At 43.7% G+C, this 9,269-nt stretch overlaps 1 long non-coding RNA gene across 1 annotated transcript; it reads right to left on the reverse strand.

The window, feature by feature from the left end:
* Positions 1-1,315: 1,315 nt before the first annotated feature.
* LOC117802012 lies at positions 1,316-7,842 on the reverse strand. The gene is made up of 2 exons (XR_004625010.1): positions 3,875-7,842; positions 1,316-2,930 (listed from the first exon to the last, which is right to left on the reverse strand). It is a non-coding gene; the product is annotated as an uncharacterized LOC117802012 (long non-coding RNA).
* Between the last annotated feature and the right edge of the window lie 1,427 nt (positions 7,843-9,269).

The following is a 9,269-nucleotide window of genomic DNA, read 5'->3' on the forward strand; positions in this document are numbered from 1 at the left end:
AATTTGAGCCACGAATAATTTGTTAAATTACTGAAGTTAGTGTGTGTGTGTGTGTGTGTGTGTGTGTGTGTGTGTGTGTCTGTACGCTCATAGGTAATCCTATAAGATTAATTTCTGGCTTTGGATGAGCTTTCTTTAATGGCGGAAAAGAGTAGAACATTGCACCAACCTAAGGTGAGCCATGGGAAAGTGCACTTTGGAGGAGTCATCCTCTTCTTCCACCACTGACTTCTCCCCCATGCTTGTTTCCTTTTCTCTTTCCCAGGCCTGGGGATCTAGGTAGGCACAGTGGCAACCTGAGGCATGGCTCGCCTGGGAAAGGGTGTTTATGGCTAAGGACTAGGAGTTCCCCTTAGCTAAAGACTCTTCAAGAATGCATAGTTGAACAGAGTTGGTTTTATTGATCCATTGAATGAGGGAAGTCACAAGCCGTGCGGGGCTGTGGGCGTCTCAGTCAGGGGCTTAGGGGTTTGGGCTTGTGTCTGGTGCTTTGGAGGAAGGCTCAGGGAAGCAGGGCTCTGCTCCAGATTGGACTGGGTTAGAAGCAGGAGAATTCTGTGATCAGGTATTTTAAATTTTTACCAAGAAGGTAAGAAGAATGGAGTGAGGCCAAATCTGGGATTGGTAAAGGAGCTGCAGTCACTCAGCCAGAATAGGGGGACGTCTGGTCCTTTCCGTGATTTGGACACTGTTCCCATTTTGACTGTGTTGATATGTAATCATGGAGTCGTCTGGTTTTTGTCTTCACCACAATCGCAGAGTGACCATGTCTGATGGAGTTGTGTGAAATTGTTGATGTTCCACAGGAGAACACCCCGGCGTCACTGTGGGTATCAGGCCAGCTTGTAGTGACACCGAGGCCTGACCGTAGCTCGTACCANGTTGTAGAACTCTGGATAGTTTGCATTCCTTAATTCTTGTGTCCATTGTTTGCAATTTGAGCCACGAATAATTTGTTAAATTACTGAAGTTAGTGTGTGTGTGTGTGTGTGTGTGTGTGTGTGTGTGTGTGTCTGTACGCTCATAGGTAATCCTATAAGATTAATTTCTGGCTTTGGATGAGCTTTCTTTAATGGCGGAAAAGAGTAGAACATTGCACCAACCTAAGGTGAGCCATGGGAAAGTGCACTTTGGAGGAGTCATCCTCTTCTTCCACCACTGACTTCTCCCCCATGCTTGTTTCCTTTTCTCTTTCCCAGGCCTGGGGATCTAGGTAGGCACAGTGGCAACCTGAGGCATGGCTCGCCTGGGAAAGGGTGTTTATGGCTAAGGACTAGGAGTTCCCCTTAGCTAAAGACTCTTCAAGAATGCATAGTTGAACAGAATTGGTTTTATTGATCCATTGAATGAGGGAAGTCACAAGCCGTGCGGGGCTGTGGGCGTCTCAGTCAGGGGCTTAGGGGTTTGGGCTTGTGTCTGGTGCTTTGGAGGAAGGCTCAGGGAAGCAGGGCTCTGCTCCAGATTGGACTGGGTTAGAAGCAGGAGAATTCTGTGATCAGGTATTTTAAATTTTTACCAAGAAGGTAAGAAGAATGGAGTGAGGCCAAATCTGGGATTGGTAAAGGAGCTGCAGTCACTCAGCCAGAATAGGGGGACGTCTGGTCCTTTCCGTGATTTGGACACTGTTCCCATTTTGACTGTGTTGATATGTAATCATGGAGTCGTCTGGTTTTTGTCTTCACCACAATCGCAGAGTGACCATGTCTGATGGAGTTGTGTGAAATTGTTGATGTTCCACAGGAGAACACCCCGGCGTCACTGTGGGTATCAGGCCAGCTTGTAGTGACACCGAGGCCTGACCGTAGCTCGTACCAGGCTACGCTTCCTTTCTCAGGATATGCTCACCCCAGGGCCCGGGAGACCTGCATATTCTATAATCAACTCTTCTTCTGTCTTTGATCAGCAAGTATTGAGCACTTGCTGTGTACTGGACACTGGGACAGAGGAGTCAGGCCACAGATACCCATGACGTGGCTCCAGCCCTCAGACTTCATTGGTGCCATGACAACCACTTCTCATAACTCTTTTCAAATGCCTGAGTTTGCCCGCTTCCTGTCACACCTAGCAGCTGAGGCAGCCCTATTTAGGATTGCATCAGCCTTCACTCTCCACTAACCCGCTAATCAGATGATGTTTTTGACATAGGTTCAGTGCCTTTGCTTTTTTAGTAACCAGTATGTGTCACAGGACAGCAAAACACTCCAATATAGCCTAGCATTCAAATGTGCCCAGGTTGACTCTGCAAGTAAACAACAGTAATGGTGCTTTGAGAAGGTGGACGTGTGTGTGAATGTGGGCAGTCGGGGGGAGGGGTAGAATCCAGAAGGAAGGGAGAGGTCTTCCCCGGAAAGGCAATTCCCCGTGTTCTGTGCACAACACGTTATACACACTGATGAACGAAATAAATTCAGCACTGAAACCCATTCCCTATGTCGGATCAGTGAGAAGCATCTCTCTCAGCAGCAAGGTGGGAAATGACACAGCTCCGTCTTTGGGAACTAGAGCCCCGGCTGCGTCTCTGTCGGCTTTGGCCCAGTGGCAATAAGACTGCTCACTGTCTCCCTGGAGACAGCACTACGTTTGAGGGAGACCCCAGGTTCAGGTGTATCCCAGTCTGAGTTTCAAACAGGAAAGTTGTGCTCATCCTCGTTTTAGTTCAGAAGCTGTTCTTAGTGGCGGGTTGGACCAGTCTGCGGTCACTGATGAGTTCTGAAGCTTCTAGAGCTCTGATCTGATTTTTGCTGCGCTTGGCCCACATTCGTCTGTGCCAGTGGTGCTGTCCCCTGTTTCTTGGTGAATCTGTGACACGTGTTCACAAGGTCAGAGCCCACAGGGAACTGGCATCTGGAGTAGCGTAGGTATGGTCAGGAATGGCACTGCCCAATGGAAACGTGAGCCACATATGGAATTTTAAATATTCAGTAGCCACACTAAAAAGGTACAAAGAAACAGGTGACATTAATTTCAATAAAATCTTTTATTTAACCCAACATATCTAAAATATTACTATTTTAACATGTAATCAATATCTTTCATTTTGTACTAAGTCTTCAAACTACAGTATGTGTTTTACTTCAGCACATCTCATTTTGGACCAGTCACTTTTCAAGTGTTCCATGGCCACACTGGTGAATGACTTAAGTATGGGTGAGCACAGTTCTAGAACTCAGGGCAACTCTGGTGTTGTTGTTGTTCTGGCTTTTTGAAGCCTCCTTTGATTTCTTGTGTGTTCTGTCTGGGGAAGTCAGGGAAAGACTGGTACCGTAGGTGGTCATTTAGCTGAATCTTTAAAAAAATTTTTTAAGTTAAAATTTTTTCAGCCTGAGCGAGATAGACATTTATAAGTACCCACGTAAAATGAACAGGTCAGTGGTGTTTAGTATATTCACAGAGTTCTGCAACCATGACCACAGTCAGTTCTACAACATTTTCATCAACCCAAAGAGAAACCCTGTGTCCATTAGCAGGCACTCCCTATTTCCCTGCCCAGCACCTCCCACTCCCAACCAACCATGAATTCACTTCTGTCTCTCTCATTTCATATAAATGGAATCTTACACTATATGATCTTGTATCTTGCTGCTTTTATTTAGCATAATGTTTTCAAGGTTCGTCCATGCTGTAGCATGGATCAGCCCTTCATTGTTCTTTATTGTTGAATGATATTCCACTGTATGGCTAGACCACATTTTGCTTATCCATTCACCAGTTGATGGACTTTTGGGTTGTTTCTACTTTTTATGGCAAATGCTGCGGCAAAGAATCATGTACACGTTTCCGTACGGGCACATGTTTTCATTGTCTTCTATCTTTTTGTTGTTTTGGTCCTCCTTTACTATCTTCTTTTGATTTAAATAGATACTTTTTAGCATACCTTTTTAATTCCTCTGGTTTTTGTTTTTGTTTTTGTTTTTTTACTGTATATAATTCAGTGACTTTCTCAGTGGTTGTTCTAGTTGCAGAATCTTGAAGGAAGAGCAAAACAGCCAGGAGTGGTGGCCAGGGGAAGAGTGAGATGGAAGGAAGCATCCTATGAAGTGGGAACAGAATGTGCAAAGACAAGGGTTAGTGAGGACCTGGTGGTACAGATACCTTGGAGGAGCTGTGTGTGGCTCACCAGGAATGCTGCCTTCAGGGGGGTGTTGAGAGAAGAGATGAAAGGCAGGGGACGCATACTGATGGGCCGTGTTCACCTTAGCTAAGGACTTGGACCTTAATCCTGCAGTGGGGGTTTTTAGGTGGAGGGGCATGATCAGAGTCCTTGCTGGCTTTAGGGAAGAAGGTGGGATGGATGAGGAAGAGACCGGGCCGGGGTATTAGTTATGAATCTATAGAAGTGGTTGTGAGGGGCTGCCCAGTTTACCGGAAGACTTTCTTTAAGGCTGATGGAATGTTTTCTTTCCAGTGTCAGGGTCCAGCAAGTCTGGGTTGGGAGAGAGGCTTCCAGTGCCAGGAAACATTCTCTCCTGTGGGTATTTTGTCCCAGGCATTAGGCAGTGTCACTAGTTACTGTGAGGGCAGGAACTTTGAAACTTCCTAAATCCAGTTAACTTGAAAGTGTTTGCATTAAAGTGATCCATAGTTTAAGAATCCTACAAATACAATAAGACATAAAATAGAAGTAAGGAATACAATTCTTGGGAAGGGGACACAAATAGTGTCTGTAGAGAAACATCAGTATCTAAAAAGCAGATACAAAAGGCAGATACTGAGTTTAACAGATTTTTTTTTAATTTCCCTATCATCTGAACCCCCTCTTTCTATTTGGGAAATACCTCACTGTGGGAACTTGCTGTGGGCATATCTCCCCACCCCCTGCCCTCTACTGAAGTGGAAATGTCCATTCTCCCTGCTCCCTTGCAGATGGGGCATGGACCAGGGCTTTGCCAATTGGCTGTTCCTGCCCAGGGTTTGCACGGAAAGACAACATCTCAGTTATCTATTGCTGCGTAACAAACCACCACAAGACTCAGCTGCTTAAAACAACCATCATCTTTCATTTGTACACAGTCCTGTAAGTTGATTAGAGCTTGGTGGGATGACCCATCTCTGTTGCATGTGGCTTCAGCTGGGGCAGTTTGACTGAAGCTGAAATGTCTGGAGAATGCCCGGGCCTCTCACTCTCTGTGGCCCATCTTAGGCTTCCTCACAGCATGGTGGCTGGATTCCTGGAAGGGGCATTTAGGGCTTCCTCAGAAATTGTACGACGTCAGTCTCACTTTTATTGCCTAAAGCGAGTTGAAATGCCAGCCCAGATTCAAAGAGGTGGAGAAATAGATTCCTCCTCTTGAAGAGGGAAGGAACTGAGGCAGAATTCGCAAGGAATGACAGGGAATGACAAAGATACAAGAGCAGTTTAATGTTCATTCTGCTGGTAGCATCCAGAATTCGGTGGTGGGTGGCAGCAGTACCAAGAACAACACTCAGGAGAGCGGCATCAACACTGGCATTTATTCAGACTATTTTAGGATAGGTTCTTGGTCGTATTTCCAGCCTACCAGGTTTCCTGGCTTCTATTTTTTGAACCTAATTTTCCAGCCTTCCCATCCATTTTGAAGCCGCATGATAAATGCTTTCAGTAAACCCCATTTCTGCTTAATTTAGTTAGAGCCAACTCTTGTTAGCATCAAAGAACACTGACTGATGCCCCAGTCAATAAGAGAATCACTAAGAGCTACGTAGTAAAATAACTTACAAAAGAGGAAATGCACACAATTAATAAACACCTGAAAAATGTTCTACCTCATTAACAAAACAATACACATCTAAATTAAAACAGAAACAAGATGCCTTTTTTTTTTTTTTTGTCTAGCAAATTATCAAATAAATGAATGTGATCAGAGTTGCAAAGGGCATAGTGAGAGAAACTCTCTTAGACCTCTGGCTGGGTTGTGAACTGGTCTAACTTTTCTTCCTGGGGATTTTTGGGGCAATATTTACCAAGAATCTTTAAATGAATCATTCCTTTTAATTCCTTTCCAAGAATCTAGTTGAAACAAACACTTAGAAATGTAGATATAAATGTTTGCATAAGGATTTCCATACCAGTGTTACATTTTAGCAGTCATTGGAAACATGATGCAAGTCCATTACAGTGTGGTGTAATGAGATATTATGCAGCTTTTAAGAACAGTTTGTAAAGAACTAAAGATACAGAACTTTTACAGAATAATATTGAGTGATAAATTAACCCAAAATTATTGATGTGACTGTATAACAGTCAGGATCTAATTGAGAAAGCAAACCACTCTAGGTATTTTGAACGAAGGGAATTTATTACAGGAAATGCTTCACAGGTGATTCGAAAGGCAGAGAAGCCAATCATTATGTTGAAGCAACCCAGAAATGAGCAACAGCAGAAAGCCACTTCACTCCCAGGGCTGGAGAAGGTGCCCAGAAGTTGGGCAGTTGGTGGAATCTAGAATCATAAAGGAGATGCAGCCACTGGTGGAAAATTCCTCCTCAAAGCAGAGAGGGACAAATATCTTGGTTTATCCCTTCTTCTCACTTTCCAATCTTTTACCAGGGCCTCCCATTAGCCAGATCTATCCAGAAGCCAGATCTATCCAGAGCCAACGGCAGGAAATGGATCAGAGGGTAGATGGGCAATGACTCTGCCACACAGCATGATCTCAACTAGATACAAATTGTGCGTATTGAATGTTGTTAAAAGTAGTTATTTTTGCTGATGGGATTATATAGGATTTATTTTCATATGTTCTGTATATTCTAAAGACCCCAAACAATATTAATAAAATAAAAAATGGCAAGTGTGTGTGTGGGAGATGCCAAGTAACATTTTTATGTAAATAAAAAGTATGTAAGTATGGATGTGATACAAACAACAGAATTGTAGACACGGGGCCTCTCATTAAGCTCCAGACTTTTGTCAGGGGCCTTCTGAGGGCTGGGTGGGCTCGCTAGGCGGGGGCCAGCAGGGGGCGCTCCAGTCCAGCACAACAAGGCCTCCCTGGCTGAGACTTACAAACTGGGATTTCCATGGCCTTTGTAGAGCAGGAGCCTAAGGGGGCCATTGCCCTGTTGGCTAGCCAGGGCCCCCAGAGGTTTGCCTCTGCTAGTCTATCTCAAAGCTGCCCCCTTTCCTTTTCCCATTATAGGCTATTGGGAGGAGTTCTGAGAAAGCCAACCACCTCCAGAGCTCGTAGGTCCGTCCACATCCCTTTGGAGTGTTTGGCTTGTGTGTCCATTGAACCTTGAGCCTTACTGTACCGATTATGCTTGCACGGAGGAACCAGTGGTCACCGGGTAGAGCTGTCAGCCCTAAATGTCATATAAAAGTAAATGGTCTGTGAAACCGTCTTGGCTTTTTCCTAAACAAGTACCTCAGATTGATGAGTGCAAGACTCCACATTGTACAGTTTCTGCTGTTTCTACAAGCCATCTTACCTAACGTGATCCACTCTGAGAGATCGGTTTGGGCCACTCAACCAGCAAAGTATCAGGAGTCATGAGAGCTGCATTTTTCAGGACATTTTTTTGCAGTTAAGATGTGTATCACCCCCTTTGGTTCTTCTGTTCTCTTCTCTTTGTCTGCTGTCCGGGGTCCACAAAGCTTTCCCACTTCTGAAGGGGCAGGCTGAGCTGGGCTGGGAATTCCTGCCTGCCTGAAGTTCCTTCAGGATTTTTTTAGGCTGATAGTTTTTGCCGGACATCTATATACAGGCCTTCACCGGTTTTAGGAGATAATTCGAGGGAATGAGGAAGCTTTCCGAGGGGAGAATGAGTCCGACTTTGAGGAGTGGACTCTGCAGAAATGTCATGGGGCTCTGATATTGAAGTACCTGTAGCCCCAGGAGCAGCTGTCCTGCTCTCTGCCACTAGGGCCCCCACAGTGAGTGCTTTCAACCTGCTGCTCGTACAGAAACTCTGGGGTAAGAGCTGGGTCCTTGAGTTGCCCCCAGGGCTGTGATGGGTTCTGGGTTGTGTACCCATCACAATTTGCTGTGTGTGTGTGTGTGTGTCTGTGTGTGTGTGTGTGTGTGTGTGCGTGTGTGGTGTATTGGAAAATCCAAGAGAGGTCCGGTGAAGTGGAGGAATAATTTCATGTAATTCTGCATAGCTTGTCCTTTCCCTCCCTCCCTTCCTCCCTCTCTGAGAGGGTATGCTTTTATTTATGTGGCACCCCCCCCCAGATAAGTACAGAATGCTTTATACCTTTATGCTTTTCTGTTTTGGGAAATGAGATAAAACCTCGTAAAGGAAAAGATTGCTTTGGTGAAATGTACATTTGGTGAAATGCACATAAAGAGAGTGCGTAATAAAAACACAGAGATGAAGGATAAGAGAGGGTAATGGATGTAATTTCAGTTGTGAAAAATGAGCATGTTTTCATCAACGTAAATAATTTCAGGCGTGAAAAATTGATTCTCTGAATAAGCATGAACCCAGGCTGATAATGTTTGCGAGTGTTGATCTTGGAAATTCTCAAGGTACTTTGGAGAGCCGAGAGTTTGTGTTCTCTGGGTTGATGCCTTAGATCACCTCCTCTCTATTAAGTACAGTTTTCTTGGGTTTTAGTTAACGCATTCTTATTTTTTATTGAGCTACAATTCACGTACAATAAAAGTCACAACAGTGCATTCTTGTTTCTAAAGTAGATCGCTATTTTATAAGATGTGAGCATAGAGAGTTTTATATTTATGTTTAAACATTTTGGGGAGAAAAGAGGAATCCTTTTTCTAAGTAACCTTATGGATTTTGTGTTTAATTGTACCCACGTGGCAAGTAGTCAGTGATTATAAATTCATTTCATGGGGCAAAATATATTTTTTGTGTTTTCCTTTTTGTAGGAACCCTGTTGGATCATGTCTAATTCTGAGTGTATATCAGATATAAATAAGGCCAGAGAGTAAATGATCCAAAATATTTATCCAAATGAAAGATTTGAGAGCTTATTTTTCTGTATAATTTTCTAGAATATAATCAGTACTTTTATAATCTGAATTTTATAGTAAGGATAATTTTATTTATTTATTTATTTATTATAGAAAGGATAATTTTAAATGAATCCTCAAAATTTTGGTTTTAGAAGTTATTCAAGAATTCTTTTTCTCTACAAGGAGAGTTTGTACAACTTGTACTCCATGTCTAGCTTGTATCTTTTCTAACATACCAGCTTTTGGTTTCAGTCCGTTTTATTAAAAAACCTACTTTAGAGCTAAAATACTTTATTAAGAATTTCTTAATCTAGGGGCGCCTGGGTGGCACAGCGGTTAAGCGTCTGCCTTCGGCTCAGGGCGTGATCCCGA

This window comes from Ailuropoda melanoleuca, chromosome 4, assembly GCF_002007445.2.
Source record: "Ailuropoda melanoleuca isolate Jingjing chromosome 4, ASM200744v2, whole genome shotgun sequence".
NCBI lineage: Eukaryota > Metazoa > Chordata > Mammalia > Carnivora > Ursidae > Ailuropoda > Ailuropoda melanoleuca.